The sequence below is a fragment of the Oncorhynchus mykiss genome, unplaced genomic scaffold (genome assembly GCF_013265735.2).
Source record: "Oncorhynchus mykiss isolate Arlee unplaced genomic scaffold, USDA_OmykA_1.1 un_scaffold_816, whole genome shotgun sequence".
NCBI lineage: Eukaryota > Metazoa > Chordata > Actinopteri > Salmoniformes > Salmonidae > Oncorhynchus > Oncorhynchus mykiss.
The window spans coordinates 25001-40000 of NW_023494263.1; the positions used below are offsets into that span (position 1 = coordinate 25001).

Here is a 15000-nt window from a genome sequence, read left to right on the forward strand (position 1 = left end):
ATTGTTGGATGAAATACAAACTAACCTTGCTTACTTATTTCAAAGCGAGGGCACATATTTCAGCCTTGTGGGAAAAAACGGACAAAGAGTTGAAATTCCACAAGGCAGTGACAAAAAGCTTACAGCACCTGGTATTCCCAGGCGGTCTCCCATCCAAGTACTAACCAGGCCCGACCCTGCTTAGCTTCCGAGATCGGACGAGATCAGGCGTACTCAGGCCGGTGTGGCCGTAAGCGAGAAACTATCTCTTGGTGCACCATGTAAAGTCAAAGTGAGCCTGATTAACAGCTGTTGCATTTCCACCATTTAGATAAGCATCTTTGTGTCACTCAAAAAGTGGAAGAAATTGCATATACTGTAGCCATAATTTGTAGCACAGATTGTTGGATGAAATACAAACTAACCTTGCTTACTTATTTCAAAGCGAGGGCACATATTTCAGCCTTGTGGGAAAAAACGGACAAAGATTTGAAATTCCACAAGGCAGTGACAAAAAGCTTACAGCACCTGGTATTCCCAGGCGGTCTCCCATCCAAGTACTAACCAGGCCCGACCCTGCTTAGCTTCCGAGATCGGACGAGATCAGGCGTACTCAGGCCGGTGTGGCCGTAAGCGAGAAACTATCTCTTGGTGCACCATGTAAAGTCAAAGTGAGCCTGATTAACAGCTGTTGCATTTCCACCATTTAGATAAGCATCTTTGTGTCACTCAAAAAGTGGAAGAAATTGCATATACTGTAGCCATAATTTGTAGCACAGATTGTTGGATGAAATACAAACTAACCTTGCTTACTTATTTCAAAGCGAGGGCACATATTTCAGCCTTGTGGGAAAAAACGGACAAAGAGTTGAAATTCCACAAGGCAGTGACAAAAAGCTTACAGCACCTGGTATTCCCAGGCGGTCTCCCATCCAAGTACTAACCAGGCCCGACCCTGCTTAGCTTCCGAGATCGGACGAGATCAGGCGTACTCAGGCCGGTGTGGCCGTAAGCGAAAGGCAATCTCAAAAAGTGGAAGAAATTGCATATACTGTAGCCATAATTTGTAGCACAGATTGTTGGATGAAATACAAACTAACCTTGCTTACTTATTTCAAAGCGAGGGCACATATTTCAGCCTTGTGGGAAAAAACGGACAAAGAGTTGAAATTCCACAAGGCAGTGACAAAAAGCTTACAGCACCTGGTATTCCCAGGCGGTCTCCCATCCAAGTACTAACCAGGCCCGACCCTGCTTAGCTTCCGAGATCGGACGAGATCAGGCGTACTCAGGCCGGTGTGGCCGTAAGCGAGAAACTATCTCTTGGTGCACCATGTAAAGTCAAAGTGAGCCTGATTAACAGCTGTTGCATTTCCACCATTTAGATAAGCATCTTTGTGTCACTCAAAAAGTGGAAGAAATTGCATATACTGTAGCCATAATTTGTAGCACAGATTGTTGGATGAAATACAAACTAACCTTGCTTACTTATTTCAAAGCGAGGGCACATATTTCAGCCTTGTGGGAAAAAACGGACAAAGAGTTGAAATTCCACAAGGCAGTGACAAAAAGCTTACAGCACCTGGTATTCCCAGGCGGTCTCCCATCCAAGTACTAACCAGGCCCGACCCTGCTTAGCTTCCGAGATCGGACGAGATCAGGCGTACTCAGGCCGGTGTGGCCGTAAGCGAGAAACTATCTCTTGGTGCACCATGTAAAGTCAAAGTGAGCCTGATTAACAGCTGTTGCATTTCCACCATTTAGATAAGCATCTTTGTGTCACTCAAAAAGTGGAAGAAATTGCATATACTGTAGCCATAATTTGTAGCACAGATTGTTGGATGAAATACAAACTAACCTTGCTTACTTATTTCAAAGCGAGGGCACATATTTCAGCCTTGTGGGAAAAAACGGACAAAGAGTTGAAATTCCACAAGGCAGTGACAAAAAGCTTACAGCACCTGGTATTCCCAGGCGGTCTCCCATCCAAGTACTAACCAGGCCCGACCCTGCTTAGCTTCCGAGATCGGACGAGATCAGGCGTACTCAGGCCGGTGTGGCCGTAAGCGAAAGGCAATCTCAAAAAGTGGAAGAAATTGCATATACTGTAGCCATAATTTGTAGCACAGATTGTTGGATGAAATACAAACTAACCTTGCTTACTTATTTCAAAGCGAGGGCACATATTTCAGCCTTGTGGGAAAAAACGGACAAAGAGTTGAAATTCCACAAGGCAGTGACAAAAAGCTTACAGCACCTGGTATTCCCAGGCGGTCTCCCATCCAAGTACTAACCAGGCCCGACCCTGCTTAGCTTCCGAGATCGGACGAGATCAGGCGTACTCAGGCCGGTGTGGCCGTAAGCGAGAAACTATCTCTTGGTGCACCATGTAAAGTCAAAGTGAGCCTGATTAACAGCTGTTGCATTTCCACCATTTAGATAAGCATCTTTGTGTCACTCAAAAAGTGGAAGAAATTGCATATACTGTAGCCATAATTTGTAGCACAGATTGTTGGATGAAATACAAACTAACCTTGCTTACTTATTTCAAAGCGAGGGCACATATTTCAGCCTTGTGGGAAAAAACGGACAAAGATTTGAAATTCCACAAGGCAGTGACAAAAAGCTTACAGCACCTGGTATTCCCAGGCGGTCTCCCATCCAAGTACTAACCAGGCCCGACCCTGCTTAGCTTCCGAGATCGGACGAGATCAGGCGTACTCAGGCCGGTGTGGCCGTAAGCGAGAAACTATCTCTTGGTGCACCATGTAAAGTCAAAGTGAGCCTGATTAACAGCTGTTGCATTTCCACCATTTAGATAAGCATCTTTGTGTCACTCAAAAAGTGGAAGAAATTGCATATACTGTAGCCATAATTTGTAGCACAGATTGTTGGATGAAATACAAACTAACCTTGCTTACTTATTTCAAAGCGAGGGCACATATTTCAGCCTTGTGGGAAAAAACGGACAAAGAGTTGAAATTCCACAAGGCAGTGACAAAAAGCTTACAGCACCTGGTATTCCCAGGCGGTCTCCCATCCAAGTACTAACCAGGCCCGACCCTGCTTAGCTTCCGAGATCGGACGAGATCAGGCGTACTCAGGCCGGTGTGGCCGTAAGCGAAAGGCAATCTCAAAAAGTGGAAGAAATTGCATATACTGTAGCCATAATTTGTAGCACAGATTGTTGGATGAAATACAAACTAACCTTGCTTACTTATTTCAAAGCGAGGGCACATATTTCAGCCTTGTGGGAAAAAACGGACAAAGAGTTGAAATTCCACAAGGCAGTGACAAAAAGCTTACAGCACCTGGTATTCCCAGGCGGTCTCCCATCCAAGTACTAACCAGGCCCGACCCTGCTTAGCTTCCGAGATCGGACGAGATCAGGCGTACTCAGGCCGGTGTGGCCGTAAGCGAGAAACTATCTCTTGGTGCACCATGTAAAGTCAAAGTGAGCCTGATTAACAGCTGTTGCATTTCCACCATTTAGATAAGCATCTTTGTGTCACTCAAAAAGTGGAAGAAATTGCATATACTGTAGCCATAATTTGTAGCACAGATTGTTGGATGAAATACAAACTAACCTTGCTTACTTATTTCAAAGCGAGGGCACATATTTCAGCCTTGTGGGAAAAAACGGACAAAGAGTTGAAATTCCACAAGGCAGTGACAAAAAGCTTACAGCACCTGGTATTCCCAGGCGGTCTCCCATCCAAGTACTAACCAGGCCCGACCCTGCTTAGCTTCCGAGATCGGACGAGATCAGGCGTACTCAGGCCGGTGTGGCCGTAAGCGAGAAACTATCTCTTGGTGCACCATGTAAAGTCAAAGTGAGCCTGATTAACAGCTGTTGCATTTCCACCATTTAGATAAGCATCTTTGTGTCACTCAAAAAGTGGAAGAAATTGCATATACTGTAGCCATAATTTGTAGCACAGATTGTTGGATGAAATACAAACTAACCTTGCTTACTTATTTCAAAGCGAGGGCACATATTTCAGCCTTGTGGGAAAAAACGGACAAAGAGTTGAAATTCCACAAGGCAGTGACAAAAAGCTTACAGCACCTGGTATTCCCAGGCGGTCTCCCATCCAAGTACTAACCAGGCCCGACCCTGCTTAGCTTCCGAGATCGGACGAGATCAGGCGTACTCAGGCCGGTGTGGCCGTAAGCGAAAGGCAATCTCAAAAAGTGGAAGAAATTGCATATACTGTAGCCATAATTTGTAGCACAGATTGTTGGATGAAATACAAACTAACCTTGCTTACTTATTTCAAAGCGAGGGCACATATTTCAGCCTTGTGGGAAAAAACGGACAAAGAGTTGAAATTCCACAAGGCAGTGACAAAAAGCTTACAGCACCTGGTATTCCCAGGCGGTCTCCCATCCAAGTACTAACCAGGCCCGACCCTGCTTAGCTTCCGAGATCGGACGAGATCAGGCGTACTCAGGCCGGTGTGGCCGTAAGCGAGAAACTATCTCTTGGTGCACCATGTAAAGTCAAAGTGAGCCTGATTAACAGCTGTTGCATTTCCACCATTTAGATAAGCATCTTTGTGTCACTCAAAAAGTGGAAGAAATTGCATATACTGTAGCCATAATTTGTAGCACAGATTGTTGGATGAAATACAAACTAACCTTGCTTACTTATTTCAAAGCGAGGGCACATATTTCAGCCTTGTGGGAAAAAACGGACAAAGAGTTGAAATTCCACAAGGCAGTGACAAAAAGCTTACAGCACCTGGTATTCCCAGGCGGTCTCCCATCCAAGTACTAACCAGGCCCGACCCTGCTTAGCTTCCGAGATCGGACGAGATCAGGCGTACTCAGGCCGGTGTGGCCGTAAGCGAGAAACTATCTCTTGGTGCACCATGTAAAGTCAAAGTGAGCCTGATTAACAGCTGTTGCATTTCCACCATTTAGATAAGCATCTTTGTGTCACTCAAAAAGTGGAAGAAATTGCATATACTGTAGCCATAATTTGTAGCACAGATTGTTGGATGAAATACAAACTAACCTTGCTTACTTATTTCAAAGCGAGGGCACATATTTCAGCCTTGTGGGAAAAAACGGACAAAGAGTTGAAATTCCACAAGGCAGTGACAAAAAGCTTACAGCACCTGGTATTCCCAGGCGGTCTCCCATCCAAGTACTAACCAGGCCCGACCCTGCTTAGCTTCCGAGATCGGACGAGATCAGGCGTACTCAGGCCGGTGTGGCCGTAAGCGAGAAACTATCTCTTGGTGCACCATGTAAAGTCAAAGTGAGCCTGATTAACAGCTGTTGCATTTCCACCATTTAGATAAGCATCTTTGTGTCACTCAAAAAGTGGAAGAAATTGCATATACTGTAGCCATAATTTGTAGCACAGATTGTTGGATGAAATACAAACTAACCTTGCTTACTTATTTCAAAGCGAGGGCACATATTTCAGCCTTGTGGGAAAAAACGGACAAAGATTTGAAATTCCACAAGGCAGTGACAAAAAGCTTACAGCACCTGGTATTCCCAGGCGGTCTCCCATCCAAGTACTAACCAGGCCCGACCCTGCTTAGCTTCCGAGATCGGACGAGATCAGGCGTACTCAGGCCGGTGTGGCCGTAAGCGAGAAACTATCTCTTGGTGCACCATGTAAAGTCAAAGTGAGCCTGATTAACAGCTGTTGCATTTCCACCATTTAGATAAGCATCTTTGTGTCACTCAAAAAGTGGAAGAAATTGCATATACTGTAGCCATAATTTGTAGCACAGATTGTTGGATGAAATACAAACTAACCTTGCTTACTTATTTCAAAGCGAGGGCACATATTTCAGCCTTGTGGGAAAAAACGGACAAAGAGTTGAAATTCCACAAGGCAGTGACAAAAAGCTTACAGCACCTGGTATTCCCAGGCGGTCTCCCATCCAAGTACTAACCAGGCCCGACCCTGCTTAGCTTCCGAGATCGGACGAGATCAGGCGTACTCAGGCCGGTGTGGCCGTAAGCGAAAGGCAATCTCAAAAAGTGGATGAAATTGCATATACTGTAGCCATAATTTGTAGCACAGATTGTTGGATGAAATACAAACTAACCTTGCTTACTTATTTCAAAGCGAGGGCACATATTTCAGCCTTGTGGGAAAAAACGGACAAAGAGTTGAAATTCCACAAGGCAGTGACAAAAAGCTTACAGCACCTGGTATTCCCAGGCGGTCTCCCATCCAAGTACTAACCAGGCCCGACCCTGCTTAGCTTCCGAGATCGGACGAGATCAGGCGTACTCAGGCCGGTGTGGCCGTAAGCGAGAAACTATCTCTTGGTGCACCATGTAAAGTCAAAGTGAGCCTGATTAACAGCTGTTGCATTTCCACCATTTAGATAAGCATCTTTGTGTCACTCAAAAAGTGGAAGAAATTGCATATACTGTAGCCATAATTTGTAGCACAGATTGTTGGATGAAATACAAACTAACCTTGCTTACTTATTTCAAAGCGAGGGCACATATTTCAGCCTTGTGGGAAAAAACGGACAAAGAGTTGAAATTCCACAAGGCAGTGACAAAAAGCTTACAGCACCTGGTATTCCCAGGCGGTCTCCCATCCAAGTACTAACCAGGCCCGACCCTGCTTAGCTTCCGAGATCGGACGAGATCAGGCGTACTCAGGCCGGTGTGGCCGTAAGCGAAAGGCAATCTCAAAAAGTGGATGAAATTGCATATACTGTAGCCATAATTTGTAGCACAGATTGTTGGATGAAATACAAACTAACCTTGCTTACTTATTTCAAAGCGAGGGCACATATTTCAGCCTTGTGGGAAAAAACGGACAAAGAGTTGAAATTCCACAAGGCAGTGACAAAAAGCTTACAGCACCTGGTATTCCCAGGCGGTCTCCCATCCAAGTACTAACCAGGCCCGACCCTGCTTAGCTTCCGAGATCGGACGAGATCAGGCGTACTCAGGCCGGTGTGGCCGTAAGCGAGAAACTATCTCTTGGTGCACCATGTAAAGTCAAAGTGAGCCTGATTAACAGCTGTTGCATTTCCACCATTTAGATAAGCATCTTTGTGTCACTCAAAAAGTGGAAGAAATTGCATATACTGTAGCCATAATTTGTAGCACAGATTGTTGGATGAAATACAAACTAACCTTGCTTACTTATTTCAAAGCGAGGGCACATATTTCAGCCTTGTGGGAAAAAACGGACAAAGATTTGAAATTCCACAAGGCAGTGACAAAAAGCTTACAGCACCTGGTATTCCCAGGCGGTCTCCCATCCAAGTACTAACCAGGCCCGACCCTGCTTAGCTTCCGAGATCGGACGAGATCAGGCGTACTCAGGCCGGTGTGGCCGTAAGCGAGAAACTATCTCTTGGTGCACCATGTAAAGTCAAAGTGAGCCTGATTAACAGCTGTTGCATTTCCACCATTTAGATAAGCATCTTTGTGTCACTCAAAAAGTGGAAGAAATTGCATATACTGTAGCCATAATTTGTAGCACAGATTGTTGGATGAAATACAAACTAACCTTGCTTACTTATTTCAAAGCGAGGGCACATATTTCAGCCTTGTGGGAAAAAACGGACAAAGAGTTGAAATTCCACAAGGCAGTGACAAAAAGCTTACAGCACCTGGTATTCCCAGGCGGTCTCCCATCCAAGTACTAACCAGGCCCGACCCTGCTTAGCTTCCGAGATCGGACGAGATCAGGCGTACTCAGGCCGGTGTGGCCGTAAGCGAAAGGCAATCTCAAAAAGTGGAAGAAATTGCATATACTGTAGCCATAATTTGTAGCACAGATTGTTGGATGAAATACAAACTAACCTTGCTTACTTATTTCAAAGCGAGGGCACATATTTCAGCCTTGTGGGAAAAAACGGACAAAGAGTTGAAATTCCACAAGGCAGTGACAAAAAGCTTACAGCACCTGGTATTCCCAGGCGGTCTCCCATCCAAGTACTAACCAGGCCCGACCCTGCTTAGCTTCCGAGATCGGACGAGATCAGGCGTACTCAGGCCAGTGTGGCCGTAAGCGAGAAACTATCTCTTGGTGCACCATGTAAAGTCAAAGTGAGCCTGATTAACAGCTGTTGCATTTCCACCATTTAGATAAGCATCTTTGTGTCACTCAAAAAGTGGAAGAAATTGCATATACTGTAGCCATAATTTGTAGCACAGATTGTTGGATGAAATACAAACTAACCTTGCTTACTTATTTCAAAGCGAGGGCACATATTTCAGCCTTGTGGGAAAAAACGGACAAAGAGTTGAAATTCCACAAGGCAGTGACAAAAAGCTTACAGCACCTGGTATTCCCAGGCGGTCTCCCATCCAAGTACTAACCAGGCCCGACCCTGCTTAGCTTCCGAGATCGGACGAGATCAGGCGTACTCAGGCCGGTGTGGCCGTAAGCGAAAGGCAATCTCAAAAAGTGGATGAAATTGCATATACTGTAGCCATAATTTGTAGCACAGATTGTTGGATGAAATACAAACTAACCTTGCTTACTTATTTCAAAGCGAGGGCACATATTTCAGCCTTGTGGGAAAAAACGGACAAAGAGTTGAAATTCCACAAGGCAGTGACAAAAAGCTTACAGCACCTGGTATTCCCAGGCGGTCTCCCATCCAAGTACTAACCAGGCCCGACCCTGCATAGCTTCCGAGATCGGACGAGATCAGGCGTACTCAGGCCGGTGTGGCCGTAAGCGAGAAACTATCTCTTGGTGCACCATGTAAAGTCAAAGTGAGCCTGATTAACAGCTGTTGCATTTCCACCATTTAGATAAGCATCTTTGTGTCACTCAAAAAGTGGAAGAAATTGCATATACTGTAGCCATAATTTGTAGCACAGATTGTTGGATGAAATACAAACTAACCTTGCTTACTTATTTCAAAGCGAGGGCACATATTTCAGCCTTGTGGGAAAAAACGGACAAAGATTTGAAATTCCACAAGGCAGTGACAAAAAGCTTACAGCACCTGGTATTCCCAGGCGGTCTCCCATCCAAGTACTAACCAGGCCCGACCCTGCTTAGCTTCCGAGATCGGACGAGATCAGGCGTACTCAGGCCGGTGTGGCCGTAAGCGAGAAACTATCTCTTGGTGCACCATGTAAAGTCAAAGTGAGCCTGATTAACAGCTGTTGCATTTCCACCATTTAGATAAGCATCTTTGTGTCACTCAAAAAGTGGAAGAAATTGCATATACTGTAGCCATAATTTGTAGCACAGATTGTTGGATGAAATACAAACTAACCTTGCTTACTTATTTCAAAGCGAGGGCACATATTTCAGCCTTGTGGGAAAAAACGGACAAAGAGTTGAAATTCCACAAGGCAGTGACAAAAAGCTTACAGCACCTGGTATTCCCAGGCGGTCTCCCATCCAAGTACTAACCAGGCCCGACCCTGCTTAGCTTCCGAGATCGGACGAGATCAGGCGTACTCAGGCCGGTGTGGCCGTAAGCGAAAGGCAATCTCAAAAAGTGGAAGAAATTGCATATACTGTAGCCATAATTTGTAGCACAGATTGTTGGATGAAATACAAACTAACCTTGCTTACTTATTTCAAAGCGAGGGCACATATTTCAGCCTTGTGGGAAAAAACGGACAAAGAGTTGAAATTCCACAAGGCAGTGACAAAAAGCTTACAGCACCTGGTATTCCCAGGCGGTCTCCCATCCAAGTACTAACCAGGCCCGACCCTGCTTAGCTTCCGAGATCGGACGAGATCAGGCGTACTCAGGCCGGTGTGGCCGTAAGCGAGAAACTATCTCTTGGTGCACCATGTAAAGTCAAAGTGAGCCTGATTAACAGCTGTTGCATTTCCACCATTTAGATAAGCATCTTTGTGTCACTCAAAAAGTGGAAGAAATTGCATATACTGTAGCCATAATTTGTAGCACAGATTGTTGGATGAAATACAAACTAACCTTGCTTACTTATTTCAAAGCGAGGGCACATATTTCAGCCTTGTGGGAAAAAACGGACAAAGAGTTGAAATTCCACAAGGCAGTGACAAAAAGCTTACAGCACCTGGTATTCCCAGGCGGTCTCCCATCCAAGTACTAACCAGGCCCGACCCTGCTTAGCTTCCGAGATCGGACGAGATCAGGCGTACTCAGGCCGGTGTGGCCGTAAGCGAGAAACTATCTCTTGGTGCACCATGTAAAGTCAAAGTGAGCCTGATTAACAGCTGTTGCATTTCCACCATTTAGATAAGCATCTTTGTGTCACTCAAAAAGTGGAAGAAATTGCATATACTGTAGCCATAATTTGTAGCACAGATTGTTGGATGAAATACAAACTAACCTTGCTTACTTATTTCAAAGCGAGGGCACATATTTCAGCCTTGTGGGAAAAAACGGACAAAGAGTTGAAATTCCACAAGGCAGTGACAAAAAGCTTACAGCACCTGGTATTCCCAGGCGGTCTCCCATCCAAGTACTAACCAGGCCCGACCCTGCTTAGCTTCCGAGATCGGACGAGATCAGGCGTACTCAGGCCGGTGTGGCCGTAAGCGAGAAACTATCTCTTGGTGCACCATGTAAAGTCAAAGTGAGCCTGATTAACAGCTGTTGCATTTCCACCATTTAGATAAGCATCTTTGTGTCACTCAAAAAGTGGAAGAAATTGCATATACTGTAGCCATAATTTGTAGCACAGATTGTTGGATGAAATACAAACTAACCTTGCTTACTTATTTCAAAGCGAGGGCACATATTTCAGCCTTGTGGGAAAAAACGGACAAAGATTTGAAATTCCACAAGGCAGTGACAAAAAGCTTACAGCACCTGGTATTCCCAGGCGGTCTCCCATCCAAGTACTAACCAGGCCCGACCCTGCTTAGCTTCCGAGATCGGACGAGATCAGGCGTACTCAGGCCGGTGTGGCCGTAAGCGAGAAACTATCTCTTGGTGCACCATGTAAAGTCAAAGTGAGCCTGATTAACAGCTGTTGCATTTCCACCATTTAGATAAGCATCTTTGTGTCACTCAAAAAGTGGAAGAAATTGCATATACTGTAGCCATAATTTGTAGCACAGATTGTTGGATGAAATACAAACTAACCTTGCTTACTTATTTCAAAGCGAGGGCACATATTTCAGCCTTGTGGGAAAAAACGGACAAAGAGTTGAAATTCCACAAGGCAGTGACAAAAAGCTTACAGCACCTGGTATTCCCAGGCGGTCTCCCATCCAAGTACTAACCAGGCCCGACCCTGCTTAGCTTCCGAGATCGGACGAGATCAGGCGTACTCAGGCCGGTGTGGCCGTAAGCGAAAGGCAATCTCAAAAAGTGGATGAAATTGCATATACTGTAGCCATAATTTGTAGCACAGATTGTTGGATGAAATACAAACTAACCTTGCTTACTTATTTCAAAGCGAGGGCACATATTTCAGCCTTGTGGGAAAAAACGGACAAAGAGTTGAAATTCCACAAGGCAGTGACAAAAAGCTTACAGCACCTGGTATTCCCAGGCGGTCTCCCATCCAAGTACTAAACAGGCCCGACCCTGCTTAGCTTCCGAGATCGGACGAGATCAGGCGTACTCAGGGCGGTGTGGCCGTAAGCGAAAGGCAATCTCAAAAAGTGGATGAAATTGCATATACTGTAGCCATAATTTGTAGCACAGATTGTTGGATGAAATACAAACTAACCTTGCTTACTTATTTCAAAGCGAGGGCACATATTTCAGCCTTGTGGGAAAAAACGGACAAAGAGTTGAAATTCCACAAGGCAGTGACAAAAAGCTTACAGCACCTGGTATTCCCAGGCGGTCTCCCATCCAAGTACTAACCAGGCCCGACCCTGCTTAGCTTCCGAGATCGGACGAGATCAGGCGTACTCAGGCCGGTGTGGCCGTAAGCGAGAAACTATCTCTTGGTGCACCATGTAAAGTCAAAGTGAGCCTGATTAACAGCTGTTGCATTTCCACCATTTAGATAAGCATCTTTGTGTCACTCAAAAAGTGGAAGAAATTGCATATACTGTAGCCATAATTTGTAGCACAGATTGTTGGATGAAATACAAACTAACCTTGCTTACTTATTTCAAAGCGAGGGCACATATTTCAGCCTTGTGGGAAAAAACGGACAAAGAGTTGAAATTCCACAAGGCAGTGACAAAAAGCTTACAGCACCTGGTATTCCCAGGCGGTCTCCCATCCAAGTACTAACCAGGCCCGACCCTGCTTAGCTTCCGAGATCGGACGAGATCAGGCGTACTCAGGCCGGTGTGGCCGTAAGCGAGAAACTATCTCTTGGTGCACCATGTAAAGTCAAAGTGAGCCTGATTAACAGCTGTTGCATTTCCACCATTTAGATAAGCATCTTTGTGTCACTCAAAAAGTGGAAGAAATTGCATATACTGTAGCCATAATTTGTAGCACAGATTGTTGGATGAAATACAAACTAACCTTGCTTACTTATTTCAAAGCGAGGGCACATATTTCAGCCTTGTGGGAAAAAACGGACAAAGAGTTGAAATTCCACAAGGCAGTGACAAAAAGCTTACAGCACCTGGTATTCCCAGGCGGTCTCCCATCCAAGTACTAACCAGGCCCGACCCTGCTTAGCTTCCGAGATCGGACGAGATCAGGCGTACTCAGGCCGGTGTGGCCGTAAGCGAAAGGCAATCTCAAAAAGTGGATGAAATTGCATATACTGTAGCCATAATTTGTAGCACAGATTGTTGGATGAAATACAAACTAACCTTGCTTACTTATTTCAAAGCGAGGGCACATATTTCAGCCTTGTGGGAAAAAACGGACAAAGAGTTGAAATTCCACAAGGCAGTGACAAAAAGCTTACAGCACCTGGTATTCCCAGGCGGTCTCCCATCCAAGTACTAACCAGGCCCGACCCTGCTTAGCTTCCGAGATCGGACGAGATCAGGCGTACTCAGGCCGGTGTGGCCGTAAGCAAAAGGAAATCTCAAAAAGTGGATGAAATTGCATATACTGTAGCCATAATTTGTAGCACAGATTGTTGGATGAAATACAAACTAACCTTGCTTACTTATTTCAAAGCGAGGGCACATATTTCAGCCTTGTGGGAAAAAACGGACAAAGAGTTGAAATTCCACAAGGCAGTGACAAAAAGCTTACAGCACCTGGTATTACCAGGCGGTCTCCCATCCAAGTACAAACCAGGCCCGACCCTGCTTAGCTTCCGAGATTGGACGAGATCAGGCGTACTCAGGCCGGTGTGGCCGTAAGCGAGAAACTATCTCTTGGTGCACCATGTAAAGTCAAAGTGAGCCTGATTAACAGCTGTTGCATTTCCACCATTTAGATAAGCATCTTTGTGTCACTCAAAAAGTGGAAGAAATTGCATATACTGTAGCCATAATTTGTAGCACAGATTGTTGGATGAAATACAAACTAACCTTGCTTACTTATTTCAAAGCGAGGGCACATATTTCAGCCTTGTGGGAAAAAACGGACAAAGAGTTGAAATTCCACAAGGCAGTGACAAAAAGCTTACAGCACCTGGTATTCCCAGGCGGGTCTCCCATCCAAGTACTAACCAGGCCCGACCCTGCTTAGCTTCCGAGATCGGACGAGATCAGGCGTACTCAGGCCGGTGTGGCCATAAGCGAAAGGCAATCTCAAAAAGTGGATGAAATTGCATATACTGTAGCCATAATTTGTAGCACAGATTGTTGGATGAAATACAAACTAACCTTGCTTACTTATTTCAAAGCGAGGGCACATATTTCAGCCTTGTGGGAAAAAACGGACAAAGAGTTGAAATTCCACAAGGCAGTGACAAAAAGCTTACTGCACCTGGTATTCCCAGGCGGTCTCCCATCCGAGTACTAACCAGGCCCGACCCTGCTTAGCTTCCGAGATCGGACGAGATCAGGCGTACTCAGGCCGGTGTGGCCGTAAGCAAAAAAACTATCTCTTGGTGCACTATGTAAAGTCAAAGTGAGCCTGATTAACAGCTGTTGCATTTCCACCATTTAGATAAGCATCTTTGTGTCACTCAAAAAGTGGATGAAATTGCATATACTGTAGCCATAATTTGTAGCACAGATTGTTGGATGAAATACAAACTAACCTTGCTTACTTATTTCAAAGCGAGGGCACATATTTCAGCCTTGTGGGAAAAAACGGACAAAGAGTTGAAATTCCACAAGGCAGTGACAAAAAGCTTACAGCACCTGGTATTCCCAGGCGGTCTCCCATCCAAGTACTAACCAGGCCCGACCCTGCTTAGCTTCCGAGATCGGACGAGATCAGGCGTACTCAGGCCAGTGTGGCCGTAAGCGAAAGGCAATCTCAAAAAGTGGATGAAATTGCATATACTGTAGCCATAATTTGTAGCACAGATTGTTGGATGAAATACAAACTAACCTTGCTTACTTATTTCAAAGCGAGGGCACATATTTCAGCCTTGTGGGAAAAAAACGGACAAAGAGTTGAAATTCCACAAGGCAGTGACAAAAAGCTTACAGCACCTGGTATTCCCAGGCGGTCTCCCATCCAAGTACTAACCAGGCCCGACCCTGCTTAGCTTCCGAGATCGGACGAGATCAGGCGTACTCAGGCCGGTGTGGCCGTAAGCGAAAGGCAATCTCAAAAAGTGGATGAAATTGCATATACTGTAGCCATAATTTGTAGCACAGATTGTTGGATGAAATACAAACTAACCTTGCTTACTTATTTCAAAGCGAGGGCACATATTTCAGCCTTGTGGGAAAAAACGGACAAAGAGTTGAAATTCCACAAGGCAGTGACAAAAAGCTTACAGCACCTGGTATTCCCAGGCGGTCTCCCATCCAAGTACTAACCAGGCCCGACCCTGCTTAGCTTCCGAGATCGGACGAGATCAGGCGTACTCAGGCCGGTGTGGCCGTAAGCAAAAGGCGATCTCAAAAAGTGGATGAAATTGCATATACTGTAGCCATAATTTGTAGCACAGATTGTTGGATGAAATACAAACTAACCTTGCTTACTTATTTCAAAGCGAGGGCACATATTTCAGCCTTGTGGGAAAAAACGGACAAAGAGTTGAAATTCCACAAGGCAGTGA

At 45.2% G+C, this 15000-nt stretch overlaps 42 non-coding genes and 1 pseudogene across 42 annotated transcripts; all 43 read right to left on the minus strand.

The window, feature by feature from the left end:
• Positions 1-116: 116 nt before the first annotated feature.
• LOC118962871 lies at positions 117-235 on the minus strand. The gene has a single exon (XR_005050138.1). It is a non-coding gene; the product is annotated as a 5S ribosomal RNA (ribosomal RNA).
• Positions 236-495: 260 nt separating this feature from the next.
• LOC118962872 lies at positions 496-614 on the minus strand. The gene has a single exon (XR_005050139.1). It is a non-coding gene; the product is annotated as a 5S ribosomal RNA (ribosomal RNA).
• Positions 615-874: 260 nt separating this feature from the next.
• LOC118962873 lies at positions 875-993 on the minus strand. Its single transcript, XR_005050140.1, has one exon. It is a non-coding gene; the product is annotated as a 5S ribosomal RNA (ribosomal RNA).
• A 177-nt stretch (positions 994-1170) lies between these two features.
• LOC118962874 lies at positions 1171-1289 on the minus strand. Its single transcript, XR_005050141.1, has one exon. It is a non-coding gene; the product is annotated as a 5S ribosomal RNA (ribosomal RNA).
• A 260-nt stretch (positions 1290-1549) lies between these two features.
• LOC118962876 lies at positions 1550-1668 on the minus strand. The gene has a single exon (XR_005050143.1). It is a non-coding gene; the product is annotated as a 5S ribosomal RNA (ribosomal RNA).
• A 260-nt stretch (positions 1669-1928) lies between these two features.
• Positions 1929-2047, minus strand: LOC118962877. Its single transcript, XR_005050144.1, has one exon. It is a non-coding gene; the product is annotated as a 5S ribosomal RNA (ribosomal RNA).
• A 177-nt stretch (positions 2048-2224) lies between these two features.
• LOC118962878 lies at positions 2225-2343 on the minus strand. Its single transcript, XR_005050145.1, has one exon. It is a non-coding gene; the product is annotated as a 5S ribosomal RNA (ribosomal RNA).
• Positions 2344-2603: 260 nt separating this feature from the next.
• On the minus strand, positions 2604-2722 carry LOC118962879. Its single transcript, XR_005050146.1, has one exon. It is a non-coding gene; the product is annotated as a 5S ribosomal RNA (ribosomal RNA).
• A 260-nt stretch (positions 2723-2982) lies between these two features.
• LOC118962880 lies at positions 2983-3101 on the minus strand. Its single transcript, XR_005050147.1, has one exon. It is a non-coding gene; the product is annotated as a 5S ribosomal RNA (ribosomal RNA).
• Positions 3102-3278: 177 nt separating this feature from the next.
• LOC118962881 lies at positions 3279-3397 on the minus strand. The gene has a single exon (XR_005050148.1). It is a non-coding gene; the product is annotated as a 5S ribosomal RNA (ribosomal RNA).
• Positions 3398-3657: 260 nt separating this feature from the next.
• Positions 3658-3776, minus strand: LOC118962882. Its single transcript, XR_005050149.1, has one exon. It is a non-coding gene; the product is annotated as a 5S ribosomal RNA (ribosomal RNA).
• Positions 3777-4036: 260 nt separating this feature from the next.
• LOC118962883 lies at positions 4037-4155 on the minus strand. Its single transcript, XR_005050150.1, has one exon. It is a non-coding gene; the product is annotated as a 5S ribosomal RNA (ribosomal RNA).
• Positions 4156-4332: 177 nt separating this feature from the next.
• On the minus strand, positions 4333-4451 carry LOC118962884. The gene has a single exon (XR_005050151.1). It is a non-coding gene; the product is annotated as a 5S ribosomal RNA (ribosomal RNA).
• A 260-nt stretch (positions 4452-4711) lies between these two features.
• On the minus strand, positions 4712-4830 carry LOC118962885. The gene has a single exon (XR_005050152.1). It is a non-coding gene; the product is annotated as a 5S ribosomal RNA (ribosomal RNA).
• A 260-nt stretch (positions 4831-5090) lies between these two features.
• LOC118962887 lies at positions 5091-5209 on the minus strand. The gene has a single exon (XR_005050154.1). It is a non-coding gene; the product is annotated as a 5S ribosomal RNA (ribosomal RNA).
• Positions 5210-5469: 260 nt separating this feature from the next.
• Positions 5470-5588, minus strand: LOC118962888. The gene has a single exon (XR_005050155.1). It is a non-coding gene; the product is annotated as a 5S ribosomal RNA (ribosomal RNA).
• Positions 5589-5848: 260 nt separating this feature from the next.
• On the minus strand, positions 5849-5967 carry LOC118962889. The gene has a single exon (XR_005050156.1). It is a non-coding gene; the product is annotated as a 5S ribosomal RNA (ribosomal RNA).
• Positions 5968-6144: 177 nt separating this feature from the next.
• Positions 6145-6263, minus strand: LOC118962890. Its single transcript, XR_005050157.1, has one exon. It is a non-coding gene; the product is annotated as a 5S ribosomal RNA (ribosomal RNA).
• A 260-nt stretch (positions 6264-6523) lies between these two features.
• LOC118962891 lies at positions 6524-6642 on the minus strand. Its single transcript, XR_005050158.1, has one exon. It is a non-coding gene; the product is annotated as a 5S ribosomal RNA (ribosomal RNA).
• A 177-nt stretch (positions 6643-6819) lies between these two features.
• LOC118962892 lies at positions 6820-6938 on the minus strand. Its single transcript, XR_005050159.1, has one exon. It is a non-coding gene; the product is annotated as a 5S ribosomal RNA (ribosomal RNA).
• Positions 6939-7198: 260 nt separating this feature from the next.
• On the minus strand, positions 7199-7317 carry LOC118962893. The gene has a single exon (XR_005050160.1). It is a non-coding gene; the product is annotated as a 5S ribosomal RNA (ribosomal RNA).
• Positions 7318-7577: 260 nt separating this feature from the next.
• On the minus strand, positions 7578-7696 carry LOC118962894. Its single transcript, XR_005050161.1, has one exon. It is a non-coding gene; the product is annotated as a 5S ribosomal RNA (ribosomal RNA).
• Positions 7697-7873: 177 nt separating this feature from the next.
• LOC118962932 lies at positions 7874-7992 on the minus strand. Its single transcript, XR_005050199.1, has one exon. It is a non-coding gene; the product is annotated as a 5S ribosomal RNA (ribosomal RNA).
• Positions 7993-8252: 260 nt separating this feature from the next.
• On the minus strand, positions 8253-8371 carry LOC118962895. Its single transcript, XR_005050162.1, has one exon. It is a non-coding gene; the product is annotated as a 5S ribosomal RNA (ribosomal RNA).
• Positions 8372-8548: 177 nt separating this feature from the next.
• On the minus strand, positions 8549-8667 carry LOC118962944. The gene has a single exon (XR_005050211.1). It is a non-coding gene; the product is annotated as a 5S ribosomal RNA (ribosomal RNA).
• Positions 8668-8927: 260 nt separating this feature from the next.
• On the minus strand, positions 8928-9046 carry LOC118962896. The gene has a single exon (XR_005050163.1). It is a non-coding gene; the product is annotated as a 5S ribosomal RNA (ribosomal RNA).
• Positions 9047-9306: 260 nt separating this feature from the next.
• On the minus strand, positions 9307-9425 carry LOC118962898. The gene has a single exon (XR_005050165.1). It is a non-coding gene; the product is annotated as a 5S ribosomal RNA (ribosomal RNA).
• A 177-nt stretch (positions 9426-9602) lies between these two features.
• LOC118962899 lies at positions 9603-9721 on the minus strand. The gene has a single exon (XR_005050166.1). It is a non-coding gene; the product is annotated as a 5S ribosomal RNA (ribosomal RNA).
• Positions 9722-9981: 260 nt separating this feature from the next.
• LOC118962900 lies at positions 9982-10100 on the minus strand. Its single transcript, XR_005050167.1, has one exon. It is a non-coding gene; the product is annotated as a 5S ribosomal RNA (ribosomal RNA).
• Positions 10101-10360: 260 nt separating this feature from the next.
• LOC118962901 lies at positions 10361-10479 on the minus strand. Its single transcript, XR_005050168.1, has one exon. It is a non-coding gene; the product is annotated as a 5S ribosomal RNA (ribosomal RNA).
• Positions 10480-10739: 260 nt separating this feature from the next.
• LOC118962902 lies at positions 10740-10858 on the minus strand. The gene has a single exon (XR_005050169.1). It is a non-coding gene; the product is annotated as a 5S ribosomal RNA (ribosomal RNA).
• Positions 10859-11118: 260 nt separating this feature from the next.
• On the minus strand, positions 11119-11237 carry LOC118962903. The gene has a single exon (XR_005050170.1). It is a non-coding gene; the product is annotated as a 5S ribosomal RNA (ribosomal RNA).
• Positions 11238-11414: 177 nt separating this feature from the next.
• LOC118962869 lies at positions 11415-11533 on the minus strand. Its single transcript, XR_005050136.1, has one exon. It is a non-coding gene; the product is annotated as a 5S ribosomal RNA (ribosomal RNA).
• A 177-nt stretch (positions 11534-11710) lies between these two features.
• On the minus strand, positions 11711-11829 carry LOC118962904. Its single transcript, XR_005050171.1, has one exon. It is a non-coding gene; the product is annotated as a 5S ribosomal RNA (ribosomal RNA).
• Positions 11830-12089: 260 nt separating this feature from the next.
• Positions 12090-12208, minus strand: LOC118962905. Its single transcript, XR_005050172.1, has one exon. It is a non-coding gene; the product is annotated as a 5S ribosomal RNA (ribosomal RNA).
• A 260-nt stretch (positions 12209-12468) lies between these two features.
• On the minus strand, positions 12469-12587 carry LOC118962906. The gene has a single exon (XR_005050173.1). It is a non-coding gene; the product is annotated as a 5S ribosomal RNA (ribosomal RNA).
• A 177-nt stretch (positions 12588-12764) lies between these two features.
• On the minus strand, positions 12765-12883 carry LOC118962907. Its single transcript, XR_005050174.1, has one exon. It is a non-coding gene; the product is annotated as a 5S ribosomal RNA (ribosomal RNA).
• A 177-nt stretch (positions 12884-13060) lies between these two features.
• On the minus strand, positions 13061-13179 carry LOC118962962 (annotated as a pseudogene).
• A 260-nt stretch (positions 13180-13439) lies between these two features.
• On the minus strand, positions 13440-13559 carry LOC118962955. The gene has a single exon (XR_005050222.1). It is a non-coding gene; the product is annotated as a 5S ribosomal RNA (ribosomal RNA).
• Positions 13560-13736: 177 nt separating this feature from the next.
• Positions 13737-13855, minus strand: LOC118962946. The gene has a single exon (XR_005050213.1). It is a non-coding gene; the product is annotated as a 5S ribosomal RNA (ribosomal RNA).
• Positions 13856-14116: 261 nt separating this feature from the next.
• LOC118962933 lies at positions 14117-14235 on the minus strand. Its single transcript, XR_005050200.1, has one exon. It is a non-coding gene; the product is annotated as a 5S ribosomal RNA (ribosomal RNA).
• Positions 14236-14413: 178 nt separating this feature from the next.
• LOC118962909 lies at positions 14414-14532 on the minus strand. Its single transcript, XR_005050176.1, has one exon. It is a non-coding gene; the product is annotated as a 5S ribosomal RNA (ribosomal RNA).
• A 177-nt stretch (positions 14533-14709) lies between these two features.
• LOC118962910 lies at positions 14710-14828 on the minus strand. The gene has a single exon (XR_005050177.1). It is a non-coding gene; the product is annotated as a 5S ribosomal RNA (ribosomal RNA).
• Between the last annotated feature and the right edge of the window lie 172 nt (positions 14829-15000).